Raw genomic sequence first — 19142 nt, 5'->3', positions numbered from 1 at the left:
ACCCAGCTCTGTCTAGCTCTACAGTCAAACTGCCACCTCATTAAGGAGAAAAAAAAATCTGTTCCAGGATTTGCATACTGGCGTCATGGAAACCATCGCATCAGGACCTCGAAGACGCAATTTACAGCAGGCTACACTACACTAACCTCAGGCTTGGATGCCCTTACGTAAATTATTAAACCCTCGATGGCAAGGTCCACTGTGAGTTCTTCCTGAGAGGAGAGACAAACATCTTATCTTTATAAGTACCTCGTACACAATAGTCATTCACCAAAATTTTTAATGGAACCAAACACACAAAGAACATATCAGGGTGATCTCACCTTTTGAGACTGCTTTACCCTTTCTCTTTAAGCTTTACAACTAATGGGAAAGGGCCTGACCTGTGGTGGCGCAGTGGATAAAGCGTCGACCTGGAATGCTGAGGTCACCGGTTCAAAACCCTGGGCTTGCCTGGTCAAGGCACATATGGGAGTTAATGCTTCCTGTTCCTCCCCCTGTTCTCTCTCTATCTCTCCCTCTCTCTCTCTCCCCTCTCTCTCTAATATGAATAAATAAAATCTAAAAAAGTAAATAAATAAAACTAATGGGAAAGGAAACTGCAGTTTCCTAAGCAGAGAATGGGTTCCAGTAATTACGGGTTGATTTCCTCTATCACGTCCTTCACTTCTGCTTTTACGAGTTCCCGTGGCCGCCGGCGAGACTAACACTGCAGACCGGTGGCGCGCTGTTGTGGCAGGGCCGATATCACTGACACATGTTTTAATTTAGTGCGCTGACACACAGCACAGTTCCCACATACAAAATCACCGGGAACCCCTGGGACCATGCAGACGAATACCAACTCTCTCACGGCCCAGCTGAGAGAAGGGTCACCTCCAGAACCGCATCACTCCTCAGAATAACAAACCGCACCCTCGACCCTCAGAATGCCGGGAGAACAATATGAAATGAAGGGAGCTCTCTCTTCCTGGGCCTAGCCTGCGGCAGCCCTTCTCCAAGGACATAAAACACCAGTGGGTGAAAGGAAGACAGTGTCTCCCTTTCTCTGTCTGCCCGTAGCATGAGGTCTGCTCTGAGGAGGGCCCCAGAGCTGTGACTGTCAGAGCCGGTCCAGCCTGCGGAAGTACAAGCAGCCTACCCCCTGATTCACAGAGCCCCCTCCCTGAGCCCCCTCTGGGTCTTAGCTTCCATCTCTAAGTCATGACCACACCCATCCTCTCCCTACCCTTCAACTGCCTCCTCAAATGGATGAGAGGGTAGAAGGGGGTTTACTAGGGCATAGTAAGTAGCCAATAAATGTTAGGGATTGTCAATACGAGCAGAACACACGAACTGCCGCCTGCACCCTGCAGAGGGCCCGAGCCAGGTGGCACAGCGTGGCACGGCGGTCCTCAGAGGGTGCCCTCACAACCAGCAGCATCCACACCTCGGGACTGGCTGGAGATACCCATTCCTGGACCCTGGAGGAGGCCCTCAGAACCAGAAACGCTGGGGCCCAGCACTGCATGTTTACTCCAGCTCTCGCCAGCCGACTCAAGAATTTGAGAACCACTGGCTCGAAAGGTCAGAGCCTGGAAACTGGCAGCAGGGAGACCTCGGTCGAACCGTGCTTGGCCACTGACTCGCTTCGCAGCCTGGGTCTGGTCTGTAAACGTGGAAAGCCCCGGTCTCCCAATCTATTTCCTAAAAACAGGAGGGGGGCTTCTGAAGTTCAAATGAGAACTAAACAGTACAATGCCTGACAAGTGGTAAGCTTTAGACATACTGATGAGTAAAATGGCTATCAGACATGCTAAGCAGTGTGCCCAAACGAGGCAACCTGCCATATTTACTTCGTAAACGGGACTCATTCTGAACTCAATCTGAGTCAATAATAATAATAATAAAAAAATAGATCTCTTAGAATTGTGCCCCAAACCCACTCTATAGAAACTGCTCAGCAAAACTGAGATTTCTCTTAACAAAGGAATTAGATACTGTATCAAATAATCCCCGCACCACAGGGAGTGGCCTTGTCACCTCACACCCTACAGGACTGGTTGGTCTCTGACCACCCCAGCCAAGCCGATCAGACAGAACCCTGCACCAGATGCCTCACGTGCTACTGTTTGGGAAGCCTCTTCCCTCACACTAAAAGGCCCCATGCAGCCTAGAAAAATGACAAAGAAGAAGACAGGGAAATGGTAAGTTTAAATGACTAAAGAGAGAGATCTTGCAAGTTAAATCCTGGCACCAAATGAGCATGTTTAAGCATGGATATGATATGAGTGTATTTAGTACTCCCAGCATCAGAAGTCACAAAAGCTTTCAGAACATCTGTTATAATTACAAGTTACGGACCCTTGATTACACATGGAAACCATCCAGTTTTCCCCATTAACTGTGCAGCAGCAATAAGCATTTTATTACCTGTCACTGTTGTAAGCCTAGAATTACATCTCTGAGACACACGTAATTGTGAACTCAGTTAAAAATTCAGACGCTTCCATTCCTGAAAGTTCCGCATAGAACTTTCTTTGCGGTGTTGCCTCCAAATTCAACGTAATACTTTATTTTCTGTGTCTGGATAAATACGTATCTTTTCTCCGCACTCTATCATTAAGTAAATCCATTCAATAAAAATTCATAAATTGCAAAAATTTAGGATTGAAAGTTTATCCAAATGACAAGAACTAAATAGATCTCGGTACCACACCAAACCCACCAGCACTCCGTGCCGCCGCTTCCTGATGAAGGGACATATTACCATGACATCCTAAGGAGAAACATAAAACAAAAAGAAATAGCAGATGTATTCAGAAATGAGAAACGGTATAAAGTAGAACAGATACAGCAAACGTAGTGAGCAGAAATGTTGATGAGCTCCTAAATTTCTTCCTCTTGTTTTGCACAGTCTGAACTATTCCATCATCTTTGATGTAAAGAGAGGAACGATGGGTGGGGCTTGTTTTCACTGGTTTCCCACAAAGCAGCAACGTCCTGCAAAAAGCCCAGAGGGAACGGGAGCCTGTCTGCAAAATTCCAGAGATGACTCTTTGCTTAAAAAAGTCTTCTTTCACACCGTGACTGATGTAAAGAAAATGATAATTTACTGCAGCACTTTGCCAAAGTTTATGTGTAAAATTTGAACTTTGCATGGTATTTCCTCTCCTTCTGGGCATCGTACCATTCCTTTTACGCAACCTGTCATTTAGTATTTATCATCATGTCAAGGATACCTGTCCTATGACATGAGATGCCACGCATACATATATTTACTCTTCTTAATTACATGCTGGCGAATACTCTGTGTGGGCAAGCAGCACAAATCCAGAAAAACTGAGTTTGTACTAATTGCACTACATGAAAAAGTGCTCAAGAGAGAGGAACCATTTTCAGGTTAATAACACTCTTGCCTCAGTTCAACCTCCTACCTGCATGGTTTCACATGAACGGGAAAGGTCTTATCAGGTACTTTTACTTGGCAGCATCTCGCTGTTGTTGTCAACTGTCTGGTTACTGCAGAATCTGCTCACACGAACTTCCTCAGCTGCCCTGAGAGAACAAGGGAAGGCGGAAGGATGGGGTTCACAGCTTGAATTTTTTCCTTTTTATTGAATTTATTAGGGTGACCTTGGTTAACAGAATTATACAGGTTTCAGGTGCACAATTCTGCGACGCATCATCTGCACACTGTACTGGGTGTTCACTCCCCAAGTCAGTCTGCATCCATCACAATTTGAATTTTAAAAGGATGGGAAAATACCAGAAATCTTTCTATAGTTCTGAAAGAATTTTAATTTATAATGATGTTGATCGGTCCCCTTAAGACAACTCTGTCTGTTTCTACCACTATTCTAACCAGGGAAACCAGCAACACAGAGAAATGGCAAAAGGGTGAATAATTGGGAAGAGAGAAGGGTGGCAGCAAGAAAACAGCCTTTAAGAGAAATGATACAACCCAGGGCCATGAGGCCAGTTCTGTGTCTTTGAGGAAACAAACTCTTCGAAAGGAATCACGTCAGACAGAACGGCCAGACAGAAGGGCCCCGGCCCGCAGCGCTGGGTCTAGGAGGAGACTGCTCCCCGGGACTTAAGGGATCATCCGACGGCCCAAGCCCAGAGAGTAGCATCACTGGGCCTCCATTCAGGCTCACTTCTTCAGATCTCGTTCACGTCATCCGTGTCGGCCCCAGCTCTGGTCTTTGGATAGCTTTCACCCGCTGGTCCCAAGGGCACTGCCTTCAATGGTGGGCTTTCAGATAACTGAGCACAACGACCTTGTTTCCCGAGCCTGCTCTCCTCAGGCCCAGATGCCCTGTTCCCTCTCGCTGTCTCTCACATCCCTCCTCCACTCAGAAGCCTGCCCATCTCCTGCCCTCATCCCTCCCGTCTCTCCCTCTGCTGCAATCTCACTCCATCAACTGCTACCAAGTACTGCCCTCCTCTCCTGTAGTTCATTCCTTCTCTCACCCGCAGGTCTGCCCAGCCCCTGACCCTCCAGGGTCTCCCTCTGCTGCAATCTCACTCCATCAACTACTACCAAGTACTGCCCTCCTCTCCTGTAGTTCATTCCTTCTCTCACCCGCAGGTCTGCCCAGCCCCTGACCCTCTAGGGTCTCCCTCCGACTTCTGGCTCCTCCTTTGACGTTTGTTCCCAATCATTCTCTATTCTAACCTAGAGGTTTTACCTCTGGAGATCTTCAGGAGCCCTGCCCAAATCTCCCAAATGCCACCCAAGCTAGTTCTGTGGTTACTCATGAAAATACTTCAGAGAGGCAGTATCTGTGAGTGATTCGCCTTTGTTGGGGCACCTCGCTTATGCGAGGGGGACCCAGGTATATTATTTGCAAAGATGTCAAGGCTTACAATATTCTATGTCATAAATGCCAATTTTTACATAAAATAAGTATACGAATAATATAAAACATTTCCTGAGTGCTTGCCATGGACCGCACAAGCTTCCATACATATCAACGTGAGTTCAATCCTCATAAAGTTCCACAAAGTAGATACAATTATTATCACCATTTGAAAAGCCTGTGCTGGAAACTCAGCATACTCGTAATCAGACAAAGACGTGATTATGTAACACACCCACGTCTCTCTCATTAGTGAATGCGTGCAATCTCCAGCCAGTGAGTTTATCACGCACTCTACGGTATCACCGTTGTTACTGAATGCGTGGGTTTAACTACTGACACGCTACCTGCCTTTGCCTATCCACCCGGTTCCGGGAGGAGGCGGCACCAAAGGCGTCCCTCTGACCAGCTCCGGAGGGAAAAGACGGGAGGAGGCCTGGACTGGAACGCGACCGGCCGCTGCCCTGCGTGCCCGGCTCGCTGGCGACAGCGCTGCCCGCTGTGCTGCCCGGGCATTCCCTCTCTAGCCCTTCCCCACAAAGGCTCTGACGAGGCCACGGACGAAGTCCGGTCACATCTGCCAGACGTGACAAACACATGTCAGGGACACGCAACTCTTCAGTCCTCCAGAGACGTAGCAAAAGTAGCTTTTAAAAATAAATGTCTCTTTTAACATGATTTGCAGACTGAGGAGCAACTTTTAAATAAAACTGCCTGATTTATACCCATGATTCTTCAACAGGAGGCTATAAAATGATCCAACTTAATTGTTTATATTGTCTGGCTATTTTAGCTTAAAAAAAAAGTAAGTAAAACGTTTAAAAAGTTGGTGCTACTAAGTCCAAGGTCGTGGGTTGGACCTGCCACAAGCTCTTCACTATAAGGTTGGCCGGAGAACTTGACTTAGAGTAGTGGTCCTCAGCCCTGAGCCTGTGCTCAGCTCATCCAGGAGGCTCATTAACACAGACTGCGGGGCCCAGCAGGGGAAGTCGTGGGTTGGACCTGCCACAAGCTCTTCACTATAAGACTGGCCCGAGAACTTGACTTAGAGTACTGGTCCTCAACCCTGAGCCTGTGCTCAGCTCATCCGGGAGCCTTATCAACACAGACTGCGGGGCCCAGCAGGGAAGCCTGAGAATCTGCGTTTCTCACAAGCCCCAGGGGATCTGATGCTGTCTGACCCCAGGCTGCACTTTGAGGACGCTGGTTAAAAGGCACCGATGGCGGCGTTGGTCCACCGGGTGATGGAGAGACAGAAAGCAAGCTTGACTTAGAAATGGAATGAGAGACAAACGCCTGTGCTTCAGAAATAGCTCTGCTATGAAAACTATGAAATGTTTACACAAAATCAAAGGCTCAATAACGCTTAGCTTCATTGCATTTTCAGTAAACGTTTTCTTTTTTCCTCAAAGAATGTTTAAATAATTTAACAATAAGTTCTTCAAATGCAAGTCTTCCTCTTTCTTTCATTTTCTCACTTATATATGAAATGGTAACAAGGATTCAACGTCATTAGTCATCAGGGCAACACCATCAGAAACACAGTGAGGCACCGGTTCACACTGGATAGCTGTGATTTTCAAACCAGAACACAACACGTGTTGACGCAGGTGTGGGAACCCTGGGTAACGCTGGTGAGAACTGCCAGGTGGCCAGCTTCTGCAGGAAACGGCATGGCAGCTCCTCACAAGGCTAACCACGGAATTACTGCAGGAGCCTGCAATCCCACTCCTGGTATAATACCCCTAAAAGAACTGAAAACAGGTACCCAAACAGTTCCATGTTCACATGTGTTCACAGCGGCAGGACTCACAAGAGCCAGAAGGTGGAGACAGCTCAAATTTATGTCAGTGGAGCAATGGATAAACAAAGTGTGGTATATCCATGCAATGGAATATTATTCAGCCATAAAAAGGAATGAAGTATGGATACATGCTACAATGTGGACAAACCTCCAGAACCTCATGCTAAGTGCAAGAAGCCAGACGTAAAGGGTCACACAGAGTGCGACTCCACGTACATGAAATAGCCGTGAGAGAGAATGCTGTCAAGACAGACAGCAGGTCAGTGGTTGCCAGGGGGTAGAGAGAGGGGCCAACGGAGAGAAGCTACGAAATGGGCATTTTGGAGAGACGGAAATGCTTTGGAACTAGCTAGATACAGGTGGTGGTTGCACAACACTGTGAATATACTGTGTCACTGAGCTGTCCACTTCAGAGTGGTTAAGTCTGTGTTATGTGAATTTCACCTCAATAAACTGTTTTTTTTTAAAAACAGCAATAAGTTAGAACAATGCCCAGACTCCAAGTGAATAAAGTATTTCCACAAGAGGAAGCAAAAATAATAAAAATACGGGAAAATGTTCAACATCACTAAAATAAAAAGAAACGCCAAATAAAACAATACTCAGGCTTAATTTTAAGCCTACTGGACTATCAAGTTTTGTTTTGTTTTGTCTTAATGACAAAACTTAGCTCTGGTGAGGATGTGAGTAATCAGATACTTTCATTTATTGCCTGTGATTTTGTAACTTGATACAATCTTTTTAAGAAACAATTTGGCAATATTAAAAAACCATTCAAATGTTGATTACACTTCACCTAGGAATGCTATTATGCTATTCTTACACAGGGTACCTGAATCCGGTCACATCTGACACTCCCTACCCCCCCCCCCCCACACACACACTCAGGGGCCACCCAAGGCATCTCCCCATGCTGCTGTCTGTGCCGTCAGCCTATGAGCTCGTCCAAGGCACGGCCCTGTCTGCTCTCTGTGCCTCTGCCCAGTGCCTGCCTCTAGTCGGCCTATCATCAATGCTGACCGAGTGCGTGTACATCAGAAAGGAAGATAGCAATGAAAACAGCAATATCATGGAACGATTTTCATTTTCTTTTTAATTTATTTACATATAAGTCATGGCAAATGCATTTACTAAAAACAACGTGGAGGTTGATAGTAAGATGATAGTTGATAAATGTGTTTCCTGACAACGGGACAAGATAGGAGAAAGATTTCTATTACTTTTTTTCTTCATTTTTAAGTGAGAGGAGAGGAGATAGAAAGACAGAATCCCACATATGCCCCAATGGGGATCCACCTGGCAAGCCCCCTACAGGGTGATGCTCTGCCCATCTGGGGTGTTGCTCTGTTGCTCAGCAACCAAGCCAACCTTACTGCCTGATGAGGAGGCTCCATGAAGTCATCCTCAGCACCCAGGGCCAACTCGCTCGAACCAATTGAGCCATGGCTGTGGGAGAAGAGAGAGAGAGAGAGAGAGAGAGAGAGAGAGAGAGAGAAGCAGTAGGGGGAGGGGTGAAGAAGCAGAAGCAGATGGTTGCCTCTCCTGTGTGCCTGACCAGGAATCAAACCCCGGACATCCATACGCCAGGCCAATGCTCTAACACTGAGCTAACCAGCCAGGGCCAAGAAAGATCTTTCAAGATTGCATCAACATATCTGGTCCTGTAATACATTTTATCGTTTCATATTCATTTTGAAATACCCCCTAATTTTTGTGAGCAGTATATTTTGGTTTATCATAATTACATTTAGGTATCACAAGTGAATAGCTAAATACAAAACATGTTCTTAGTTACAAAGTGGTCAAAGAATTTATCTCAGCTGTTTCAATAATTCAGCAAGGTTTTTTTTTAAGTGTTTTACCCTACAGAGAAAAACAGAGCGATCTGCAAACACTTTAACCTGAACCTCTTTTCTTTCTTAAGTGCCACGAAATGTTTGCTTGTTGGATTATTTGGTTTTGGAATGTAGTTTGAGAATTTAAGTGGATGTGCCGCAAAGGAGGCAGGAATGTTTGAGCGAGGAAGAGGGCTTAAAAGGTTGTCTAAACAAACAAATAAAAACCCACCAAGACTATCCCATTCTCCCACCTCTAGTCCAAACAACGCATGACCGTTACGGATTTCATCACGAATAATGGCTGTTCAAGGACCAGGACTGGGAGAGGTGGGAGTATTCACTCCACAGAGGTGCTCAGTCAGAACAGGGAGGTGGCACACGGCACACCCCTCTGGAGGGAGAGAGCCTGTTTACTCAACGTTTCTCTCTCTCTCTTTTATTTTTTTTAGTAAGACAGACGGGACAGACAGACAGGAAGGAAGAGAGCTGAAAAGCATCAACTCATAGTTGTAGCACCATAGTTATTCATTGGTTATTTCTCATACGTGCCTTGCGGGGGAGCTCCACTGGAGTGAGTGACCCCTTGCTCAAGCCAGTGACCATGGGGTCATGTCTAGGATCCCACACTCAAGCCAGTGACCTCGGGGTTTCGAACCTGAGTTTTCAGCATCCCAGACCAATGCTCTATTCACTGCACCACCGCCTGGTCAGACTCAGCGTTTCTCTTAAACGAGGTTAATCAAAATCCACCTATACTACCTTGACCAAATGTAGGGAACTGGGAAGATGTTTTTTAACATCTATAACCTTATTACACAGGGGCCCCAGGTAACACTTTTTCATTCCAGCTTATGTTTTTCTTAAGTATATATAGATGAATATTTGGATACTGATGCACAAATAATAATATGCACATTTTTGCAAGATTGGCATTAAACTAAATCATCTATACATACACTATAGTTCTGAGTCCTGCTTTAGAAAACACAAGTAATCCATACTCATTACAAAGACTATATAAAATAGGATAAACTACAATATTAGTAAAGTCCCTCCTTCATTTCCCTATAGAATGATATACACTGCTCACAACAATTAAGGGGTATTTCAAAATGAATGTGAAGTGATAAGAAAAAGAAGCATTTGATTTTTTTATTAAACAAGAATATCAGAAAAGCAAATAAGTCAGAGTTGTTTGATTATGCAAATGAGATGCAAAACCAACATTTATTTCTTTGGTGAAAATGCACTCGACAAAAGGCTGAAAGTACTGGAGTATCAGCATGTCCCCTGATCCCCTAATTTTTGTGATACCAAAATATCCCAACATTTTAGTATCTTTTCAGTCATCTATAAATTCATATACTTTACAAAACACACAAACAGGCTCATACTTTGTGTTTTCCAGGACTTTATCCAGTTTGCAACACAAGTTAGAAATCTTTCCAAGAGCATACATAGTTTACTTTAATCTTCTAACATTTCACATTGAGTGGATCACAGTCCACCATTAAACTAATCATCACTTAACAGACATTAGTTTCAACTTCCTTCAGGAGAAACTAATGCTTTAATGAACAGGCTCGTAAATAGTTTCAGCTGTTTAAGTATTTTTTAGAATAAATTCCTGGCAGTGGGTCACTTTTTTATTTAAAAATGTCAACATGCTTTAGGAAGATAATAAAGACATATGGGAATTTAAAATTTTAAATTCTGATAGCTATTTTCCTCCGCACATTAATGTGCACTCTCTTCTACAATGTAACTGAATGACCACTTATCCACACCGCACCAATATTGTCGTGGGGGAAGAAGTAATCTAATAATTACAAGTAAGGCCAGTTAGGGAATAAAGGCTAGATCCTAACTCTTCCTTACTACAAATTTAATTCCAGACAATTCAAAAGAATTATATGTGATAAATAAAACTAAAGTATGAAACCCACTAGAAGCAAAGATACACAAGAATTCTTCAAGACTTGGGCTTCCATTCCTTAGCCCAGAGTTTCAAATTATAGTCATTTAACACTTGCCACTGAAAATAAACACAATGAAAACAAAATTATATGATAAAACCATGAGGAACTGCTAGCAAGCCTTGCTCTCTTTGTTACAAAGGCAAAATTAACAAGCATTAGAAAGGTGTAAAGACATATCATCAGCACTAAAGAGACTTCTCCTTTATCTGATTGGAAGAGCTGGAAGAAAAGTAAAAAGAGAAAAAGAAATGACTAAAAGTTACTTAATGAAATGTCCCTGTTGCACCACATCCACCTAGTAAAACATGGTCCTAGGCCAAGGGAAGACCCCAGCGCGAGTGGCATGATTGGGACAAACTTTAATTTAGGAAAGTGAACTTAACAGAGCTACACTGAACACACAGGGGTTCTCTGGGGTGGTCCCCAAACCTGCAGCAGCTGCCAGCACCTAGGAACACGTTAGAATCCCAAATGATCAAGTTCCTCCCCCCAAACTACTAAATCAGACACTCTGAGTGGGTGAGTGGGGGGGCCGGCGGCGGCGAGCTCCTCCCACAGTTCCCATGGCGATGCTGCTCCAACAGGTGAGAGCCCGGGGTCTAGGGCGTGGCTGGAGCAGCTGTTTCCCACCTTCCGTCCTAGTGATCAGACAGGGAAAGGTTATCACCCCTGAGGCTGGAGGCTGCCGCGGAAGGGCAGAGGCGCCCCCTGAGCCAGGGCAGAGTTCCCGTCACTGGACACTGGAAAGGAGAGACCGATAATGGCAAGTGGGGGTGTGACCGAAACAATGCACTCAACGCAGAGGGGTCACTGAGGCTTCTGCGGCTCAGTAGTTTCCGAGGCGTACAGTGACACCGGCATGGGTAAGCAGAATTGTCAGGAGTAATTAATTAACTTTAAAATACGTTGTGTGTGAGGTGTCGTGGGACATGCAGGTAAAATATAGACGGAAATTTCCGTAGGGAGAGCAGATAATGAATGAGATTAATGTTCCAGGCGAGGCCCTTTGGGATGTGCCCACATTTAATGGGACAAGGGATGTAACATTGAGAATGCTTAGAAAACCGAATTCAACTAGAAGAAAAAAACCAAAAACCAAACACCCACTTCTGTCTCTGTCTTTCCATTCCTACAAGTAGGACAGAACAATCCAACTACCGTCATCGAATGTTTGCAGAAGGCCTGCCTGCCTCGTGCTGGGTTACACAGGATGTGCTGAGTGAAGTCCCAGCCCTAGGCAGTTCTTCCAAATACAGCCAGTGACTGTCCTCCGGGTGTAGCCGTCTGGTGGTATAAACCGCTTCCCCAGCCGTAGCTAAGTGTTTGGAAACAGACGAACTTTCAGTGTGCCCCCTTGTTGTAGCATCAGAAGAATACTTAGTGAATTCCAGGGAGGCAGTCTTTGTGACAGGACAGGAGCCCCGCGGAGTGCAGCTGAGCACAGGGGATCCGCAGAACAACAGACCGCCAGATGCTGGGGCCACAGCACCCTTTTCCAGCTTAAACGCCGAGAAACTCCACGTTTGTTAGAAGGGATAGGCCTTCGGAGGGCAGGACACCCGGTCGGTAGAGTCCACATGGGTGGAGTGACCTTTCCACACACGACGCTGTCCCGGCTCCCCCTCGCTCTCCCGGTCACCTGGGCCACAGGAGGTATGACCCGGCTTGCTGGACTCGAACAGTCCCAAGCCTTCCTTAATTTTTTTACAGTATTATTCAAGTTTAACTTACACACCATAAAATTTGCCCAGTATTTACTAAATCAGAAAATTTTAGTAAATTTATAGAGTCAAAACCACTATACAATCTAGGTTTAGCACGTTGCTACCACCCCAAAGAGACACCCCCTGCCCCGTGCCTATCTGCCACCCCAGGAAACCACTAAGTTACTTTCTGTCCATATTGATGTGCTTTTCCTGGAATTTCCCATGAACGGCATCCTGCCAGCCACGGTTTCTGTGTTGGGCCTCTCGTTTAGTGTAATGGGTTTGCCATATATCCACGTTGTTGCAAATTTCAAGAATTTGATCCTTTTTATGGCTAAATAATATTTCCTTATATGGATATACCACATTTTGTTTATCCATTCACCAGTTTATAGACATTTGGATTGTTCGCACATCTGGCTATTATGACTAACACTGCTATGAACATTTGCATCTAAGCCAAGCTTCCCCGCCCCCAACCCTTGCTTTTAAGAGGGGAAGACATCAGATCTCACTCTCAGTGGGAAGGGCCAGGTTTCACACAGAGTGGTCCACAAATACTAAGCATTGGACAAGAAGTGAGAGTCAGCCAGTACCAACAGCATGCTCTTGGTCACAGCAGGCATTCACGAGACACGCTGCCACAGGGTGGAAACACTACACTGCCCCACAAGCTCGGGAGCTGGGTGTCTGTCTGCAGGAACTGACCACCAACTACTGAAGCACCTACCGAGAGTGCGCTGGGAGGTAACGGAAAACGCAGCCACCTGACACAGAGGGACAAAAGTGTGCTTCCACACGTGTTCCTCTACCTGGGATGTCTCTCCCTCCACCTGTCCAGCTCCTCCTCTTCCTCAGTTTCACCTCACAGCTGTTCTGGAAGAGTCAGCTTCCTTGGCTCTGGCCGCGTGGCTCAGTGGATAAGGCATTGTCCCTGCGCCCTGAGGTCGTGGGTTTGATCCTCAGTCAGGGCAAGTACAGAGCAATCAATGAGTGCACAACTAAATGGAACTAAGTGGAGCGAGTTGTTGCTTCTGTCCCTCTCCTTCTCTCTCCCGTCCCCCTCTCTCAAATTAATAGGAAAATTAAGAAAAGAAAGACTCAGCTTCCTCAGAAGTTAGTTCAGGCATCCTCTTCTCAGGGAAGCTGTCCTGTTCTCCAGGCCGTCACTATTTAATGACATGGGGTGAGCTTTAACTTTGAAGATATTTCACTATTTAATGACATGGGGTGAGCTTTAACTTTGGAAATATTTCCCTGTGCAAACTGGACACTTCACACTGTTCACATTCTTTAGTTTACTTGCCTATCCAGTTTGTTGAGTTCTACTTGGTGCTCCCCACGTTTGTCAGAGGAAACAAGAAGCAAGCTCTGTCTCGCGGGACCTGTCTGTGTATAGAGATCCAGGCTACCTGGTCATTCCAGGGGATGTCCGAGAGCCATGTCAAACGTCATTCAGATAAATCCTGACTCTTGACCTGTCCCCACAGCCACCCCCCCAGCCCCACGCCTCCCCCAGACTACCCCATCCTGGAAGACACGATTATCATTCCAGATGCTCAAGTCACCACCTGGGAGGCGGTCATCCTCGATGCCTCCCTGTCCGTCATGCCGCACCCTCCACCCGGCGTGAATCCTGCAGGCTCGACTCCAGCACACAGCCTCGGTCCACGCGGCTCTCCCCATGGCCACTTCCCTCTCCACGCAGCCGGTGTCCCTTGCCCGCACGGCACCCTAACTTCCTGATGGGGCTGCTGTGTTTCTACTCACCCCTCTACACCCCATTCTCCACACAGCAGCGGATGGCCTTTTGGGAATTGTTTTAAAAATCTTTTCAATATAAAAGTTTGGTTGTAGCCTGACCAGGCGGTGGCGCAGTGGATAGAGCGTCGGACTGGGATGCGGAGGACCCAGGTTCGAGACCCCAAGGTCGCCAGCTTGAGCGCAGGCTCACCTGGCTTGAGCAAAAAGCTCACCAGCTTGGACCCAAGGTTGCTGGCTTGAACAAGGGGTTACTCAGTCTGTTGAAGGCCCACGGTCAAGGCACATATGAGAAAGCAATCAATGAACAATTAAGGTGTTGCAACAAAAAACTGATGACTGATGCTTCTCATCTCTCTCCGTTCCTGTCTGTCCCTCTCTCTGACTCTCTGTCCTTGTAAAATAAAATAAAATAATAAAGAAGTTTGGTTACAAACAACATGAATACATCCTCCTTGTAAAATACTACAATATTGCCAACAACACGCCATCGAGCTCCCTTTGGCTCTCCTCCCAGGTCCCAAAGCGGACGTTTGTCGTCGAACTCAGTCACTGCGAATGGCAGGCCGCTTGTCACCTCGGCCGAGCTGAGCCGCCCGATACACCGTGCATCATGAAGGAAACGCCGTTCATCATGCCACCCATTTGACTTCCTTGATGTTATTATCATGTCTGATTTCTGTCGTTCACTGCTGTGGTCCTTCTTCCTGTCACCCTGCAGCCTGTCCTGTCCGCTCCCGCCGTCCTCATGCCCACAGCAGCGGCTGGCACTCATCCACATGTGCTCCATGAAGGTCCTCTCTGTCGACCACATCTGTACTGATGGCGCCGTCAACTCCGTCAGTCGCGCTCAGGGCGCTGAGCTTTGTGCTGAGAAGGAGCCCATCCTGGCTCTGAGTACAGCTAACACACAAACCACAAGAACCACAGACTTTTATTTTTTATTTTTTTAAAGCTTGAGGGCAGGAATTTCAAGAATCAAATATCAGAAAACTACGAGGGAGCAGGCGAAGGAATGGCGCTAACAGGCCGCACATCAATTCCTCACCTGGCGTCGGCTGTGCTTAGCACACGACTGGGTTCTCACAGCTTGTGTGCAGGCCGGGTCTGGTGGCGTCTCCTGGCGTTCCCCAGCCCGCTTCCCTCTGGCATAGCCCCAGACCCTCCAAGCACTAAACATTAGACGTATGGAATGCCAGGAATGTCTGATAACTATACTAACTCCAGAGAGCAGCCCTCAGTCATAAACAAAAATGCATGCCCTTTGAGCTGCGACTCCAATTCCACTTGAAGCAAACAAAAGTCATGAGGCTGAAAGCTGGCAGAGTGCGCAAGGTGGAGAGGGGTGGGCTGGGGAGGGCTCTAAATATAGTTCTTCATCGCTGTGAAGATAAAGAGTGTTTCTTTATCGACTATGTTAAGGAACTGCAATGGCAGAGCATTGCTTGGTTACCGTGGAGATCAGCAGCACCTGAGTTACAAGAACAGCCAGTAGAATTTCTTGACAAAATAAAGTTCATCCCATTCCCCTGTACCTTCACTGATGCCTCCGCATCAGGGCCTCATCTTCAGTTATTTACCCAGCAAGGAAACTGGAAGACATGGGATCAACAGACGGAAAAGGACAAATGAAATCTGCACAATGACAGCCAATGGTGATTCTGGGCACCTACCACTGGACAGCGGGCAGCGTGATTACCCAGTCTGAACAGGAGACCAGGAAGAGAGGGAGCAGGAGGCTTGAAATGGGTCGAATATATGTTGTGTCTGAACGTGCTGAAAGGAGATTTGTAATTCTGGCAGAAAACTGGTGACAGGGACACGGAATGTCAAACCAATGGGAAAAAAGAGATAATTATTAACTATGGAGAATAACCAAAGGAAACTCAATTACAGTACATTAGATTGGTCATCCAGAAACAACATTTCCATAGTCATAAAAGTGTACACACTCAATGATTTCTTTACGAGGCGATCCAACACTCCTAGATGATGGGGGACGGGGGGTGTGCAGTGGGAAGGGGGCTAGTGAGGGCTGAGTCTTCACCCAAGGGGGAGGTCAGTTCTCAGAATCGACAACTGAAAAACCAGCCGTATAAACATGCTTAAAAATACAGAGGCAAACACCAGAAGAAACCATTCAATGTGTAAGTGTGGACGGCTCCGGAGAGAGAGGACCAGGCGTAGGCAGGAGTTGTGACTCAGGGGACTGTTGTTTTGCCTTGGGGACCTAATTTGTGTTTGTTAATCATTTACAGACATAGCTTTGATTAAAATACGGTTATAAAACCTCCCATCAGTTTCCAGTTCTAATTTCAAAAGTCAGAAAACTTTCTCCACTGTCTCTATGTACTGATTCAAATATATCCCTAAAGAAATCTCATGTAAAAATTTAAAGTGACATTCGCTCGGAGCTCATGTCAAGTTCATGTAAAGTACGTTTTCGGCACACACACTCTAAAGCACACAACCTAAATATTGCCAATGTAGTCTTTCAGTATAAACTAAGTTGTAGTGAACCTTAAATAAAATAGAAAATATAAATATTATACCTTCTTCTTCTAGCTTCAATTTAGAAGCCCTTGTTACATTCAATACAGTGTTAAGAATGACCAGATAATATATATGAAAAGTAGTGTGTAAAGTGTTAAAGCAAAACATAAATGTTTTTATTTTCATTTTTAAACCTGTGGCCCCATCTCAAAGAGGCTACAGTGTAACTGGGAGGACGAGGGCCCCGCAGGAGTGCGTGTGCGGCGGTCTGCGCACAGTGTAACTGGGAGGACGAGGGCCCCGTGGAGTGCGTGTGCGGAGGTCTGCGCACAGTGTAACTGGGAGGACGAGGGCCCCGAGCAGTGCGTGTGGCGGTCTGCGCACAGTGTAACTGGGAGGACGAGGGCCCCGTGGAGTGCGTGTGCGGAGGTCTGCGCACAGTGTAACTGGGAGGACGAGGGCCCCGTGGAGTGCGCGTGTGGCGGTCTGCGCACAGTGTAACTGGGAGGACGAGGCCCCCGAGCAGTGCGTGTGCGGAGGTCTGCGCACGGTGTAACTGGGGAGACAAGGGCCCCGAGCAGTGCATGTGCGGAGGTCTGCGCAGTATAACCGGGAGGACGAGGGTCCTGTGGAGTGCGCGTGCGGTGGTCTGCGCACAGTGTAACTGGGAGGACGAGGGCCCCGTGGAGTGCGTGTGGCGGTCTGTGCACAGTGTAACTGGGGGGACAAGGGCCCCGTGGAGTGCGTGTGCGGAGGTCTGCGCACAGTGTAACTGGGGGGAAAAGGGCCCCGTGGAGTGCGTGTGCGGCGGTCTGCGCACGGCGTAACTGGGGGGAAAAGGGCCCCGTGGAGTGCGTGTGCGGCGGTCTGCGCACGGCGTAACTGGGAGGACGACGGCCCTGCAGGAGTGCGTGTGCGGAGGTCTGCGCACGGTGTAACTGGGAGGACGATGGCCCTGCAGGAGTGTGTGTGCAGTGGTCTGCGCACGGTGTAACTGGGAGGACGAGGGCCCTGTGGAGTGCGTGTGCGGAGGTCTGCGCACGGCGTAACTGGGAGGACGACGGCCCTGCAGGAGTGTGTGTGCAGTGGTCTGCGCACGGTGTAACTGGGAGGACGAGGGCCCCGTGGAGTGCGTGTGCGGAGGTCTGCGCACAGTGTAACTGGGAGGACGACGGCCCTGCAGGAGTGCGTGTGCGGAGGTCTGCGCACGGTGTAACTGGGAGGACGATGGCCCTGCAGGAGTGTGTGTGCAGTGGTCTGCGCACGGTGTAAGTGGGAGGACGAGGGCCCCGTGGAGTGCGTGTGCGGAGGTCTGCGCCAGCAACCCGTGAGGGTGCGAAGGAGAAATGATGCAGCTCCCACCCTGCTGCATCTGAAACGGTGGATTTCAAGCTGTGCTCTCATCACCTACCATCTCTCTCCATGTTATAAAGCAGAAAAACAAAGTAATTTGAAGAAATTACTCTTTTAATGCCATATTAAAATGACCATGCCTCTGCCCTATTATTTCCAGCATGCTCTCAATAGAATTAAAAATCAATATAAATGAAAAGCTATGTCAAAAAAAGTGCATTCCAAGAGCCAAAGCCCCACCTGATTCACTCTGACCACACGTTTTATCTCTCCCTCCGGCCCTGGCCAGCTCTCCCCAGCCACCCAGAGGTCCTCTGCTCCTCCCCCACCCACACCACACCGTCTTCCCTGCCACTGACACGCCAGGACCTCAGAGATGAAAAACTTGCCCACGCAAGACCGCATTGGTCAGATACCTGCCGAAGGTACACATGGAAGGTTTCCAGTGTTTTCTTTCTATGCACTCTTGAGCCGGTCCCCCACAGTGACTTCAAGTGTCTGCCTCCTGACGCTGTTTAAAGCCAGACAACGGATCAGAGAGGACTCATTATTTTCTGGAGGGGACCTCATTTTCTGGCGGAGAACATAGCAACTGTTCATCTACCGCTTTTGTCTCTGCAAGCTAATCAGCATCTGGAATATCCTTCCTAGCATTATTCTGCCACGGCTTTATGTTCGTTTTGCCCAACAAACCTAATATTCTCTAACTTGAAAACCTATTTTCCAAAGAAAACAAAATCATCCTTTTGAAGTACACTCTTCTTTTGAAGCTCAAATTGGTGCCTATGTATTGATTTCACGGCGATTTCTCTACTTAGGTTAAAATCTACCTAATTGTTTAAAGTAAACTAGAATCAGGTTTCAGAGGTGTTCCTGGGATCAAAACGTAACCGTACATGATATGTTTATTTACGATGCAATGTGTAGTGCTTTAGTAATTCGCTGGTTTATTTACACCATCTCTTGAATTTCCAAAATTATTTTTTTTTTTATTTTTTTATTTTATTTATTCATTTTAGAGAGGAGAGAGAGACACAGAGAGAGAAGGGGGGGGAGATGGAAGCATCAACTCCCATATGTGCCTTGACCAGGCAAGCCCAGGGTTTCGAACTGGCGACGTCAGCATTTCCAGGTCGACGCTTTATCCACTGCGCCACCACAGGTCAGGCCTAAAATTGCTTCTTTTATGTAAGTTCTGTGTGACATAAACAAATTGGGTTTGTATTCACCCATTATTTTGGTAACTCCAAAAATGTATTCTCATAGGATTGCTAGGAAGAACACTCAAAAAATATAATGATAAAGAAAACCTTAACTTTCCAAAAAGGTGTAAAATATATACAAAACATACTTGTCAGTCGTCC

General features: G+C 46.9%; 1 protein-coding gene across 1 annotated transcript in view; it reads right to left on the bottom strand.

Annotated features, from left to right (window-relative positions):
* The window catches only part of WWC2 (WW and C2 domain containing 2), a 177065-nt gene that overhangs the window by 89633 nt on the left and 68290 nt on the right, over positions 1 to 19142 (bottom strand). The gene's annotated exons all lie outside the window — the stretch shown is intronic.

This window comes from Saccopteryx bilineata, chromosome 6, assembly GCF_036850765.1.
Source record: "Saccopteryx bilineata isolate mSacBil1 chromosome 6, mSacBil1_pri_phased_curated, whole genome shotgun sequence".
Classification (NCBI taxonomy): Eukaryota; Metazoa; Chordata; class Mammalia; order Chiroptera; family Emballonuridae; genus Saccopteryx; species Saccopteryx bilineata.
Note: the sequence above shows the minus strand (reverse complement) of the source record. Positions and strands in the feature narration are given on the sequence as shown.